Source organism: Moschus berezovskii, chromosome 6 (assembly GCF_049115385.1).
Source record: "Moschus berezovskii isolate FMDL1 chromosome 6, NW_MosBer_1.0, whole genome shotgun sequence".
NCBI lineage: Eukaryota > Metazoa > Chordata > Mammalia > Artiodactyla > Moschidae > Moschus > Moschus berezovskii.
Genome location: NC_142465.1, coordinates 31,422,682 through 31,438,205, shown reverse-complemented (window position 1 = coordinate 31,438,205; position 15,524 = coordinate 31,422,682). Strand labels below are relative to the sequence as shown.

Sequence of the window (15,524 nt, the reverse complement as noted above, 5' to 3'; positions counted from 1 at the left end):
TGACTCAGCTACCACCCGAGTCTTCTCTCTGCTGCTCAGCCTCCTCTTCCAAACAAGGAGGGTGGCACACCTGAGCAAGGGACTCATGCAGACCTACTGAAGCCCAGGATTCAGAGGAGGACGGGGGCAGGAGGAAGGGGCAACAGCGGGCAGTGCCCCAGTGTCGTGGCCACCGCCAGCTCAGCCCGCTGACATCCATGAAGGGTAGTCCACCTGGTGAGAGTGGGGAGGGTGGCCTGCTGACTGGGTTTTGAGATGGGGACTTTACAGCACGGCACATAAAGCCACTGTCATTGCCAACCAGTGAGGTTGATCCTGACTCCAAAATCCAGACAGTGTTTTGGATTCAAGTGTGGCTGATGCCCTCATCCAAAGAGACCCTGAGAATGAATGAGGAAATGTCCCGCACTGTCTTCCTGTCCCACCTACCGTGGTTTTCAGTGCTATCACAGAGAAATTCTTCAGAACAATTAGCTGATTTCCACCCCTTGGCGGCTGCCAATGCCAGGGCCCAGTTTGAATATGCTGAGAAGTCAGTTTGCATTTTAAACATCAAGAACAATGTCCAAAGAGCTTGAGGTAGAAGTCTGGGACTCTAATGAGGGCCCAGCCCAAATCTCTTATTCCTGACAAATCCCACTCTAATCCCCCACACCCACAGACTATAAAAGCCCAGCCGCTCTCCTCTGACACCTCTCAGGGAGAGAAATGTGCGCTACTGGGCGGCAGGTGCCACCACTGAAAGCAGTAGGTGGGGCTTTCTAGGAGGTGAGGGCACAGGCGTCCCAGGAGAGACAGGGGGCCCTGCACCACCTCCTCTCTGTGGTCATGGCTGTGCCTCCCAGGACGGCGCCACGACCAAGGCTGCCTCTGCTCTGGGGAAGCTGGGCCCTTACTGGGAAAACTAAGGAGAAGGAGGAGGAATTGCTGCTGCCCACAGGCAGTCCCGGCTTCTCCGGGGACCAGTGCACTCAGGTGCGGGTGCTCAGGGCTAAGGAAGGCTTGGCAACACAGGGCACAGCAGCTGGGCCAAGGACAGCAGGTGGGAAAGAGCCGAAGAGGGAGAAGGAGAAGGGGCTGCACCAAGATGGGGGACCCTGGGCCGGGAGGCCTGGCAAGAAGGCGGGGTGGATGGTGTCCTGGGCAGGGTCAGCCCTAAGGCCTGCAGTCGGAGGGTGCACTGCTCCACAGGGAACCGTTCCTCAACACTGAGCTCTTACCTGAGTCTCCCCAGGGAGGGGCCAGCCCTGTGGCATCTGGAATAAAAGTCTAAGGCCCAGCAGCTGCAGTCTTGAACTTAGCTCAGTCCTGAAGGAGAGGGCCAGGAGGGACAGGATGGCTTCCTCACAGTGCCCAGACCCTCCTACCCAGGAGTCTGTCAGAGCGATGCCACGGGAGGCTCCTCCGGCCAGAAGCAGGAGGCCTGAGCCCCAGGCTCCAGACCCCTCTGAGCCTCCAGTTAGCCAGTCGTGAAATAGAGCTGATACACCTCTGCTCTCCCGATTGAGTTGAGAGGATGGGAGGTGAGTTAAGTACAGTAAAGTGCTTTATAAACTGAAGAGCAGGAGTCCTGTGTTGACTCGGGGGGTTCTAATAGCAGAAAAGCAAGTCATGGGGGTGCTGGCCGGGTGGCAGACTCCATAATTAACATTCTACAGAATTCTCCCCACTTGACCCCCATTGCAATCTTATAGGGAAGATTTGTAGCTCCAGTTTACAGATGAGGAAAACTGGGGCCTGGAAATTAAGTAACTTCTCCAAAACCACAAGTGCAAAGCCAGGCCTCCGACTCAGTTCTGTCCCAATCTGGAGGCCATGCCTGTGGCCCCACAGCGCGTTCTGTGTCTGTTCCTGCCCAGAGCTCAGTGAATGGAGCAAGCCCTGACTCTGAACAGTTGATGGAATTTGATCACATTCTGGAAATGGCAGGTAAAACCAGAGCGTGGAATGGGGAGAAGAGGCACAAAGGCTACCACACACTTGTCCAGGGATGGTCCCCAGGAGGGCGCTTTGCATTATTTCCCCTGCAGAGGTGACAGTGTGTGCTGAGCCATCCCCCTCCTTCCTGGTCAGGCCCATGGGCCGGATTTTGCAAACTGGTGGACCCAGTCTGGAGCCATGGACCACTGAGACACTAAGCAGGTCACAGCTGGTGACCGTTGCCTCCCTCAGCCTCTGGATGAGGCCCTAGTGTGAGCCTGCCCCCCTCACCCATGCCCAGCCACCACTTCCTGAGCACCGTCTGTGCCGGGCACTACCCTGACCTCACCCACTCTCCCTCTGTCCTAGGGATCATGAAGAGTCCTCAGACTTAAAGCCCCCTCCCCCTTCCCTTTACACCCCAAACTGATGCATCATTTAGGAGCAGCCCAGCCCCATCACAAAGCCTCATATGACCAGCATGGCCCCTCAGCCTCTTCTGTCCTAAAGCACCTGGGACGCCTGTTGCCCTGACCACATCCCTAAGTCAAATGAGAGCATCTTCCCTCCCTTCAACCAGTGTGAAAGCCCTTGGAGGGCATGCCTCATACCTGGGACAGTCCTCTGTCCCCCAGCCAGCTTTGTACAGCTCGGAAAGTTCTTGGTTCCCTGTAAAAGCCAAGCCACAGCCTCCTAGGCATATGTGCCAACACTTAACAGTATCTGACATTTGTGGAGTGTCTTCAACTTTTTAAAACCCTTTCACTTATCTGACTCGACAGACAAATGGGCAAAAACACCGCCTAGAGATACACACCCTCCTGTGACTCACAGACAAAGCATTTTCATACAACCTGTAGCCCCAAATGGAAATGACAAAAGCATTAAGCATGAACTGAGTTTGAAGACTGATGCAGTCTGCCCCAACCTACCCACTGATTCTGCTTTCTGCTAAAAGGCATGAAGACTAGAACAGGAAGTAAAAGTTAGACACATTGTTCAGAGGACCTAGAGTGTCCAGACTGTTTCCTTAAGACTTCATTCTCTCCAAGGAATCCAACATGGACCACTATCTATTCAGTCATCTCTCCAAACACCCATTCATTCTCTCAGTAATCATTGTTAAATGCCTACATATGGCTGCTCCCAGTCTACCCAATAGGAACACAGTGATACTCAAGACAGGGTCCAAGATCTGGAAAAGCTTCCAGTTGTATTGAAAGAAGGGATCAGTCATGTAAACAACTCCTTCTAGTACTTTGGGGCTCAGCATTTTTGACAGCAGATCAAAAAAAGTGCTATGAGTAGACAATGAATAAAGGCTATGGAAGGTATCAGAGAGAAGGTCATTTTGAGTGGGGTGTTGAGGGATGAGTAGGAGTGGGCCCAGTGGGTGGACAATAGGAGAAACATACCCCACATAGAGAGGAAAACATTTCAAATGTTGGTGAGGGGAGAGAGTTGGTGAGAGAGCCCACATGCGTGTAGAACAGGAGACATGGAGGAGAGGGACAGGTGATAACAAAGAACTGGATGTGTAGTTTGAAACTGATGGTAATGATCTCTGTTCTGTGCTGCAAATTTGGGACTTCGATCTGTGGACAGTGGCCCTCAGTGCTGAGTGCACATCAGACCACTAGATAGTTTTATTTTTCTTTTTTTTTTTAATTGAAGGATAATTGCTTTACAGTATTATGTTGGTTTCCGCCAAACATCAATATGAATCAGCCATAGGCATACCTATGTACCCTCCTTCTTGAGCCTCCCTCCCCACCCTGCCCTGCTAGGTTGTTACAGAGCCCCAGTTTGAGTTCCCAGAGTCATACAGCAAATTCCTATCGGCTATCTATTTTAGGCATAGTAATGTATGTTTCCGTGTTACTCTGTCCAAGCATCCCTTCCTCTCCTTCCTCCCCGACCACCGTCCATACGTCCACTCTATGTCCGTGTCTCCATTGTTGCCATGCCACTGGGCAACATGAAAGAAACGGATAGCTTTTTAAAATCCAGATCCTCAAACTCTAGTCCTGAGTTTCGAAGTCAGAATCTTAGAGGATGTGGCCCAGAAACTTGTATTTTTGTAAAGCTCCAGTTTGCTTTGATTTTGATGGACTAATTTTTATAACAAAAGGAACTTTATCAAAGGAGGAAAATTCCATGTTTTTATGAAGGGCTGGGTAACAATAAGAGAATCACCTGTTCTGTCCTCAAACCAGACACAGAGTTTCATCTAGTCCAAGAGGCTAGACCAGTCACTCAGCCTTTAGATACAGCTGCAAATGCTGATGACGACAAGGCACCCAGAGCCATTAAGAGGGGGCAGGGAGCTTGAAAACACTTGCTGAGAACAGGAAGATGCAAACCAGAGCTCCAGGCGAAATATGCACGATACATACGTCTGATGGATCTCAAGAACATCCTGATGCAATGAAGAAGTCAGACACGAAAAGAATACGTGCTACGTGATTCCGTTTGTATGAAATTTTAAAGGAGACAAAACTAACTTATTGTGAGAGAAAGAAAGCCCAGCCTTGCCCTGAGGGCTGGCGGGTGAATGACTGCAAAGGGTCAGGAGAGCATTTTGGAAGATGACCTAGATTTTGACTGTGGCAGTAGTTACGCTGGTATATACATTTATCAAAATTGATTGAAATGGGTGCATTGTACCTCAAAGAAGTTGATTTTAAAAGGGAAACAGGAAGAAAGGACAGGAAGGACAGAACACTCATGTTAAAGATAACATGATCTCTGGGCTATTCTTTGGAATAGGTATTCCAAGGAACTTCACTGTATTGATTTGTCCCTATATATACCAGGCCATGGTTCCTTAAGGCAACAGCCATGTTATGCTTCTTCATAGCAGGGCAACTTCATGGTACATTGGTGCTCAATGAAATTTAACTAATGGATAAATAACTCACCCAGGAAGAATATGTAACATGAAAAGAACAGTAGATCAAAGAAGGCACCCAAGAAAACATCAGTACTTAAATACTTTTCATTTTATTTTTAACTATAAAATATTTCAATCATACAGAAAACAATATAGCAAACACCTATATGTTCACCGTCAAGGTTAACCAGGTGGACATCTCTCTTTTAAAGTGTTGTAGAATCCTCAGTTTGATGACCATGTGGAGGAAAAAAGAGTACACAAAAGTCAACTGCAGATCTGAATGTGAATGAGATTTACAACAGTAAACCTTTTAGAAAACACCAGAGAATATCATCATGACCTTAGAGTAAAGAGCACAGGACACGAAAAGCGCCACACCAAAGAAAAATATGATGAACTTAAGAAATAAAGTAACTATTTTATCAAAAAGCTCCACTAAAGAGCGAAAAGGTAACCTACAGAGTAGGAAACAGTACTCATACGTGAACAAAGGGCTAATATCCAGAACTTATAAAGAACCCCTATAAATCAACAAGAGAGACAGACAGCCTACTCAGTAGAAAAATGGGCAGAAGACAGTTATGGAAGATGGTATCCGAATGACAATAAATATGTAAAAGGAGCCCAACATCGTTAACCACTATGGGACAGACAAATTAAAACCACCAAGACATACAATAATGCCTCCTTCCAAACAGCTAAAATACAAAAGAAAAGTGAAAGTGAAAGTCGCTCAGCCGTGTCTGACTCTTTGCCACCCCGTGGACTATACAGTCCATGGAATTCTCCAGGCCACAATACTGGAGTGGGTAGCCTTTCCCTTCTCCAAGGTATCGTCCCAACCCAGGGATCAAACTCAGGTTTCCCACATTGCAGGCAGATTCTTTACCAGCTGAGCCACAAGGGAAGCCCAAAATACAAAAGAAACTACCACATGTTAGCAAAAATATGGAGCAACTGAAACTCTCCTATACTACTAGAATGGTTCCCTAGGGAAATTATTTGGAGTATCTATCACGACTTAGCACATCAGTACTCTATGAACTTGGCAATCTCACTAGTCGGTATTCACAAAGCCATCGACAGCACACATGTATTCACCAAAAGACATGGACTGGAATATTCATTGATGTGTTGTTCATAACAGCTGAAAATATGAATCCAATGTCCCATCACAACAGAGAACACAAAAAAACTGGGGATAGCATACTGATGGGAATGAATGACTTTCAACTGCCCAAGTGGTTTGGGATGATTCTTCATACATTGTGTTAAGTGGAAGAGTCCAGCCTCAAACCATATACTTCTGCTTATATAAAGTACAAACACATTAAAACCTAACCTATGGGAATTCCCTGGCGGTCCAGTGGTTAAGAATCGGCCTGCCAATTGAACCTGCAGAGATGGGTTCAATCCCTGGTCTGGGAAGGTTCCACAATACACAGGGCAACTAAGCCCATGAGCCACAACTGCTGAAGCCCATGACCCTAGAACGTGTGCCCTGCAACAACAGAAGCCACTGCAGTGAGAAGCCTGTGCACCGAGCTAGAGAGTAGTGCCTGCTCAGGGCAACTAGAGAAAGCCCGCACGCAGCAACAAAGATCCAGCAAGCCAAAAGTAAATAATACATAACCTTTGCTGTTAGAAGTCAGCTTTTTCCTGGGGTGGGGTGGGATGGGAAGTTCTTGGAAGGGAGCTGGGCATGCAGATTTCTAGGGTCATGGGAATGGATGTTCTGTGCTGGTTCCATGAGTGGGTTCGATTTGTGAAAAGTCATTAGGCTGAACACTTGAGGTCTGTCCTCTTTTCTGTATGTATATTACTGTCCAATAAGAAGTTTTTTCAAATGTTGCAGAACTCCAGCATTTAATGAGTAGACCGAGGAAGAGAAAGTTACAGAAGAGACTGAGAAGGCAGGGCAAAAGAGGCCACAAGAAAATAAGGGTAAAAAGGGTGAGCAGAGTCAGAGCTTCAGAGGGTTTATGGAAATGACTAAAAGTAAGCCACCATGTGGACTATGAGGTTGTCCCTGGAGACTTTAGTGGGTGCACAGTCGGTTTGGTGGGCAGAGGGAGATCCTGATGGTAGAGGGCAAGGTGAATGGGATGTGCTGGGCAGATGCTTATCTTGCATGTCCCCAGGGTCTCCCTCCAACTCTGAAAGAAGATCCTCCAAAGCCACCTCTCGTTCCCCACTCAAGCTCCCTCCATAGGCACCCAAACACCTCTGTGCCAAGCCCCCAGCCTGGACAGCACATCCAGCCACACTGAGTAAGAACTTCTAGGCTACACTGGCTTCTGCTGCCAGAGGCACCCTTCTCCTGACATAGGCTGTAAAGACTGACTGGGATGGCAGAGACGTCAGCTCTGGCCAGACACTGCAATGACAGAGACAACTGGAGCCCTTGGTGGCCTGGGATGGCCTGCTGGATGGCTGGTTTGTTGTCTTCAGAAAGTCTTAAAGGAAAGGGCCTTCTGACACAAGGAGAGGGGTGGGCATTTTTATAAGTTCCAGTGAATTGGTTCATTAATTGGATAATTTCCTGTGCTTGATTTTTCTAGCCAAAATGGATCAGTGCCTCAGATCTTGAACATATCTTAGCTGAAATCCTGGAGTCACAAGATACTTTGATTTTTCTGACATTAATGCTTCCCTGGTGGCTCAGACATTAAAGAATCTGCCTGCAGTGAAGGAGACCCAGATTTGATCCCTGGGTCAGGAAGATCCCCTGAACAAGGGAATAGCTACCCATTCCAGTATTCTTGCCTGGAGAATTCCAAGAACAAAGGAGCCTGGAAAGCTACAGTCCATGGGGTCATAAAGCGTTGGACACAACTGAGCAACAAACACTTTCACACTTTCGCTCTGACATTAGTCTTATTTTACCTTTACCAGATCCAAAGCAGAAAAGCACTTAGACTGTCCTATGGATGGTCTGCTCCCTAAGGGGGTCCAACCCTAAACTTCAAGGCATCTGCTTAATTTCTTTTCATGCTCCCCTCATGTTCAGTGACCTGGGTCACTGGCTCTTGTCACTCAGATCCCAGCTTTTAAGGAAGAGATTTGTAGGAGAACTTTGTCTCCAGAAATTGTGTTCAAAGTATGGTCCTCCTTAGAGAAAGTGTATAACTACTGAGTCCATGCACTCTGGAGCCCACTCATCACAATTAGAAAGAAGCCCATGTGCCCCAACAAAGAGCCCACATGCTGCAATGAACCCTACATGCTACAACTAAGACTCAACACAGCCAAAAATATAAATAAATAAATCTTTTTAGGTAAATAAATTACAAGGAATGAAAAGGAGGGATGGAAATCTGTACCTGTGAGTCAGTGACAATGCACAAGCACTATTTAGGGCTGATTCAAACAAGCACTTTGAATGAAAACATTGATGAAGCATTATGGGAAATGTGAGCTGAGAATGAATAGTTGATCGTACTACTAAAGAGCTAATGTTCATCCCACGAAGGGTCATAATGCTATTCAGTCAGTTCAGTCACTCAGTCATGTCCAACTCTTTGCAGCCCCATGGACTGCAGCACGCCAGGCTTCCCTGTCCATCACCAACTCCCAGAGCTTGCTCAAACTCATGTCCATTGAGTCAGTGATGCCATCCAACCATCTCATTATGTTACTATGGTTACATTATTTAAAGAGTCTTTATCTTTGAGAGAAACTTACAAAAAATTTTATGAATAAAATGATATGACATCAGGATTTGCTTCACCATAATCAGGAGAGGTAAGAGGAGTGGGTAGAATAAAGATAAAACAAGATAATGAGTTGACTGTTGACCTAGGTGAAGAGTCCAAAAGTACTGATTATACTACTCTCATTTTCATAAGAGGAATTTTGAAATTTGTTTGACATTTTCCATAAGATTTTTAAATAGCTACTTCACAAAAGACTAAATATAACACTTTTCTTCTCTATGATACATGAGCAATTTTTGCTTTAAATAACAGTTTCCTTTCCAAGTACACCCAAGTGAGGACATTATAGTATACAACTCAAATTTGTAATTTGCCAGAACCTAGCCACTACAATAAGAAGCTGGGTGGTAAGATCAAAATCCAAAAATAATTTGACAGTTTGGGGCTTGAGCCAAATCTAACAAGAAAGATTTAACAGAGATTAATGTAAATCAAAACCTTAGATGTATTAAAACAAAACAAGTTGTACGGTTCAGCCTGGGGAGATTCACAATAGCTTTTATAAAGTGGCGCCAGCTCAGGATGACTCAGCAGCAGGAAAGGACTGCCAGACTCACCTGCAAGGTTGAAGAATGCACAAAAAGTAGTCCCCATGTTCATGCTTTTCATGAGCTAGTTAATCCTCATCTAGCGGGTTGGGCTGTATGCCCGATATCCAGAGTGTGACATGCAGCCTGGGAGGGAGCATGCCAAAGCACAGGAGGAAATGGAAGTGTTCAGCTTGGAGAAGGAATCTGATAAAGAGACAACCATCCTCAAACATGTGGAGATTCTCATGCACAGGGAGACTTGCTCCCTGTGGTCACAGAGGGGAAACCCTGGACCAATGGGTAGAATTTACAAGGTAGGACGAAGCTTCGCATCTTCTGTGAGAGAGGAGGACTTCACCCAGGAGGGTGAATCGCCAGTTAGAGAACTGGTTTTGGAGAGGACTCCAGTATCTAAATGGGGCTCCTCTTAATGGCCTCTGGAGTCATTTTTAGCCTTAAGAGTCTGATTCTTCAGAAATCAATAAACAGCAGTAACTCTAAAAATAATGATGGTAATATCACAGATTTATTGAGTACTTACCTTGTTCTGGGAGCTGTGCCAACTCTAGCATGCATTCAGTTATTTAGTCAGTTCATCAATCAACAAGTGCTATGAAGTGCACATTTTCTATCCAGTATTAAGCAACATATGAACAGTGTATGACATAGTCCCTTTCTTTAAAGAGTTTGTAATCTAGTTGCTAATCAAAATTTTCATGTCTGTACAATAGTTGTACGAATATCTTTCATTCTGTAAAGTGCTTTCCATGTATTCCTTGAAACATCCCTAAGAGACAGAATTTATTTTTATTGCCACATTGTTGCTGCTGTTGTTCAGTCGCTCAGTCGTATCCAGTTCTTCGCAACCCCGTGGACTGCAGCACGCCAGGCTTCCCTGGCCACCACCATCTCCCAAAGCCTGTTCATGTCCATGGAGTTGGTGATGCCATCCAACCGTCTCATCCTCTGTCATCCCCTTCTCCTCCCGCCCTCAATCTTTCCCAGCATCAGAATCTTTTCTAATAAGTTGGCTCTTCACATCAGGGGGCCAAAGTATTGGAGCTTCAGCTTCAGCACCAGTCCTTCTAATGAATATTCAGGATTGATTTCTTTTAGGGTTGACTGGTTTGATCTCCTTGCAGTCTAAGGGACTCTCAAGAGTCTTCTCCAACACCACAGTTCGAAAGCATCAATTCTTCAGCACTCAGCCTTCTTTCTGGTCCAACTCTCATATCCATACATGACTACTGGAAAAACCATAGCTTTGACTATATGGACCTTTGTCAGCAATGTGATGTCTTTGCTTTTTAATATGCACTCAACATAAAAACTAGCAGCTAATATTTTTAATTGCTCTCTTCTTCCACAAGTGCCTGTTTCTGGTGTTGCTCAGTATGATCCTAGCCTCAAGCAAGAGAAGATTAGCTTATTTGTAAACCCCTCTCATCCCAATAATAAAGGAGTTAAGTTAAAAATTATAACCTAAGTTTTAAAAAAAGATTCTAATCACCCAGTGATAAATATTCCCTTGCAGCTGAAACAAAAAATAAAGTGTGTTAAATTATCTAAGTTTTATTATCCATAAGAACTATGAGAGAGAGTCTTTGGGGTATTTTTGGTTTTGTTTTTTGTCTTAGTTTTAAAGTAAGCACAACAAAATGGACAAAGTCTGGAACTATTTTAAAGTTGAGCTTTAGAATAGACTTTATTTTGATTTTAAGCAGAAAATCTGTGAACAGATCCGAGCTAAAGGAGGGGCTGGGAGAAGTCAAGTTTAGAGGGAGTAATGGTGAGCATCAGCCTCCCGAAAGAGAAGAGTCCCCTTGGCATCTGGACCAGATTTCAGCACCAAGGACAGAGCAGGGCTCTGAATAATAAGTAGGCCTCTGCAGAGCCTGGCAGGCTACAGTCCATGGGGTCACCAGAGTCGGACATGACTTAGAGACTAAATAGCAACTGCCATCCAAAGGTTTCCCAAGTGGCGCAGTGGTGAAGAATCTGCCTGCCAGTGCAGGGGATGCTAGAGATGTGTGTTTGCCTGGCAGATACAGTCCATGGAATCACAAAGAGCTGGACACGACTCAACATGCATGCATGCACACTGCCGTCAAAAATCAGAGATACCCCACTGCCCAAACTTATTGTGAAGAAATAAAACTACATATGTGTTATTAATAAATCATGGAGGTTTCAAGTAGGGATTCTGGGGTCCAACAACACTTGTTCAAACTGTGGCTCTACCACTTGCTAACTGTGACCTTTACCACAGTGTGAACTTTACCTCTCTGTGCCCCCTTTTCCTCTGTGTAAAATGCAGATAAACACACCTACTTCATGGGATCATTATGAAGACTAAATGAGTTAACCCCCAGACTCTCCTCCCGTCCAGGCTGCCACATAACATTGAGCAGAGTTCCATGTGCTATACAGTAGGTCCTTGTTGGCTATCAATTTTAGATATAGCAGTGTGTATGTGTCCATTCCAAACTCCTGAATGAATACATGTATATATATGCACAAACATATACATATGTATATATGCATATCTGAGTCCCTTCACTGCTCACCTGAAACTATCACAGCATTGTTTGTTAATTGGCTATATCCCAATACAAAATTTAAAAGTTTAAAAAAAAAAAAAAGACAATGAATTACACATGAAATTCTCAAAACAATGTCTGGGCAGGTAGAAATTACTAAATAAAATTTTACTTCATTTACTGTTTTTCCAGAAACTTGAAATCTCAGGGTATGAGGGGAAAAGGAAGTCCAAGTGTTGTAGACAAAGTCTTGCCAGGAGGAGGGATGGCTGCCATTGAATCACAGGGAATGGGGATATAGCAGCTGCTTTTGACCACATTCTCCCACCACCCTGGCCCAAAGACCCAAGAGGGAGGTAAGGAAAGGGCGCCCTGGAGGTGAGCAGGCTGGACACTGAAGTTAGCTGGTTGACTATTACTGAGCCATTTGGAATTCTTGGCCATGCCTGAACACTGAAGCCAGTATGTAAAATGTGCCAGTCCGAGGGTGTGGCCTGCCATGAGATGGATCCAGAAAGATTGAAGCACATCATGGCAGCTGGACATATTACAAAGTCTGACACAGTTGACTTAACCCCAAAGACTCCCTCAGCACCCCATTCACTCTCCATCTCTCACTCACTCCACACACAACTGCTGATATAACTTCCTGCAGGCCACATTTCCTGTGTGCTGCCCTCTAACTTAGCAAACATCGTGGGTCCCTTTTATTGTATCAAGCTCATAGAGCTAAATGCATCATTATGTATTGCATTTTCATGGAGATGAGAAACCGCAGAGGTGAGGGGAGGCAGGGCAGAGTTCATGGGTGAGGGAACTAAAGGAACTAATAGGATGGGGGTGGGCTCAGGGACAGACTCCTAGCTTGACAATGTCTGTCTGGGCTTTAGCTTCCAGGCAGATGAGATTATAGTGTCATCAATCCTGGGAGAAAAAACACTATTGCAGAGAGGTGTGGCTAAGGGTAGGGAGAGTTTCTGCATCATATATCAGGTCCCAGGCTCAATATTTGATGCATGAGTGCTGGTCACTGCTGGTGATGGTCTTCATAGTCCTGGGTTCTGGTCATCAGCTACAGGGCAACACTTGGAAATCCTCCTGAGAAAGTCTCACATCCTTGAGAAAGGACCGCCATTTTTCCTTTGCTTGTCTCGTCGCCTCCTTATATAACCCCACCACCCTGCTCACCTTCTTCACAACCGTGAAGTCATTCTTAGCCTCAGCACTTGTTAAACTCATCTGCATATCTACAAGGAAGGAGAAAGGTCATGCCCAGAGGACAGCTGAGTCAAAGTTTGTGCGCATGTGCCCAGGGAAAGGTGTTTATTCCTGGAGATGGGCAATAATTATGGAAAGCTGAAACAAACTATTAGAAATACCGTAAGTCCTAGATTTTCTCTGTACTTCCATCACAAAGGATTGTTGTTGGCTGGCTAAGACCCTGCATCTTAATTATCAGTTTCTCAAGCAAAAAGTGAATGAAATAAATTAAAGGACATTTAAATATGAACTGTGTTGGCCTTGACTGTGAGAAACTACATCCTTAATAAGGCAGACTGCTTGACTTGAAACAACCAAATGACTAGTGTTAATGGGGGGAGTGGTTATGGAGCTCTAGTGCACACATTTGCTAATTGCTCTCCTCTCATGCTAGTGACGGTAGATTGGAGGAGGTGAACCCTAGCAGCCTGAAAACAGAGAAAACAGCTAGGTATTTATCTCTGTCAGCTAGCCAGACATTATTTCAGTGACCTTGGGCATCAGAGTGGGGTCCTCAGAAACTCAGCCAGTGGGAGAAAGAATGTCCAGAATGTACAAGAAAGGTAGGAGGAAGGATAGAGAGACTGATTCAATTCGCACATCAATCTGTGCTTTCAGTTGTATAGCAACAAGCCAAGGAAACCCACTCCCCTCTGAGTCCCTACAGAACTTTCTAATGAATTATTTGGTATATGCCCCTGGTCCTTCACCCCTTCAAGGATCTCAGAGTCTTCTCCACCCTTCCTGGAGGACCAGTTCTTACTAGAAGAGAAGCATCCTCCCCATCCGTATCCCAGGCAAACCCAAGGCGCCATCCCACGTCAGATTCCTGGGAAGCAAATTCTGAGATGGATTTGTGGGCAGGAAACATATGGGGAGTGCCCTTAGGATTAATGTTGTGAGGGAGGGAATGAAGCAGGATTGGGGTAGGGAGCTATCTACTACAGACTCCTAATCCCTTCAAAGCTGATTCCTGGTTATCTTTCTCTTAGCCTCACCCCACTCCAGTCATCTCATCTACCACTGCAGGCATGATTTTGTAGGTGGCCCTTCCACCAACTTGGTCCCACTTTCCTGCAATCCTGTTAGCCTCCTCTGACCTCCCTCTCCCAGAACTAGGTTCTATCTTCCTGACCTCACCCCAACTATCCTCAGCATCCCCACAGATAACTAATTATGGCTCAGTGATGAATGTTTCTGGGATTCTGGACTCCTGAGTGGCTCAAGTGCTGTTGGAGTCTTTGCCTCAGACAAGCAAATTAATAAGAAAAACAAAATATCCACCCAAAGAGAAAATGGATTAAACAAAAGAAGAAAAAATTCACAGAAAGTGAAAGTTAAGGAATTAATACACAGATTTATAATGTTCAACCTCATTACTAATCAAAGAAATGAAAATAAAACCTTAAAAAAACAGTGAAAAATTCAAAAAGAATATTACCAAGTGTTTATAAGACTGGAGAAACAAGAAATCATATATTACTTATAAAAGTATCAATTGGTACAATGTTTCTAGACAGAAGTTTGACAATATAAATCAAAATTTTAAAGTGGCCTAGCAATTCCACATCTAGGAAGGTATCTTTAAGAATGAACAGGATGAGTACTCAGAGATATGTGTTCATTGCAGCAATGTTTATTATACTGGAAAATATTAGAGATAACATATGCATCAAAATGCTATGCTACAAGCATATAACAGAATATTGTTCAGTCATTAAGAACAATGATGTCAGCCACGGTTACAGGAAGCAGGGCATCTGCCAGAGGTCAGTAATAGGAGCCAAGTCCAGAGTGGCGGGTGGGGCATGGAGTTCCTGGGTGTGCTGCACTGACCTGGACTCAGCTGTGTCCCCAGTCTGGTGAAAGGGCATGGAATGGATATAGTGGAAGTGACGGAAGTCTTGGAGAAAGAGTTTCGCAGTGTCCATTTCTTCCGCTGCTGAAGCTGAATTTGATGCTGTGATTGGCTCTATGGAGGACATTATCATGGATGCTGAATTCCAAGTACTACAGATAAATTTCACGGACAAATACTACCAGGAATTTAAAAACACAGAAGAGAATAAACTCACCTACATGGCAATTTTTAATGAAAACCTTTCTTTCATAGAAAAGTATATTGAAAATCAGCTCCTGGAGCGGATACCCGAATACAACAGGGCAATTTTCACCACAATGTTAAAGCACCATAATGATGAAGTGGTTAATGACATATTTAACATGCTCACATTCACAGACTTTCTGGCATTTAAAGAGAAGTTTCTAGAGTATAGAGCAGAAAAAGAAGGCTGAAGACTGGAGTCGTCGACTGCAATGGTTTAGTGATGACCTCCTTGTGCAAATCAGCTTCCCAGAACAACACGCAGCACTACCTCCTCCTTCCAGGCAGTGGAAGCCTTCTGATATCATGAGCCAAATCATCTGGAAGAGGCTTCTGCTCGCGATGACAGGAGAGTACATCTTGGAGAGACTAGCTCTGTTCTGTAGCATTTTATTAATTTTAGATATTAATGGGTCAGAAAGATAATTTCCTGACTCTCCCAGGGCTTCTGCTTTTTCTCAAACACTTTCCATTCAATAACGCCTGCTAAAGTGAATAACTTCTCATTGTGCTGAGAGTCTAGCTGCTCTGGAGCAAGGCTGTGTCAAGTATTCTGCC

General features: G+C 44.9%; 1 pseudogene; it reads left to right on the top strand.

The window, feature by feature from the left end:
• Positions 1–828: 828 nt before the first annotated feature.
• On the top strand, positions 829–15,276 carry LOC148777574 (ADP-ribosylation factor-like protein 2-binding protein pseudogene; annotated as a pseudogene).
• The last annotated feature ends 248 nt before the right edge of the window (positions 15,277–15,524 follow it).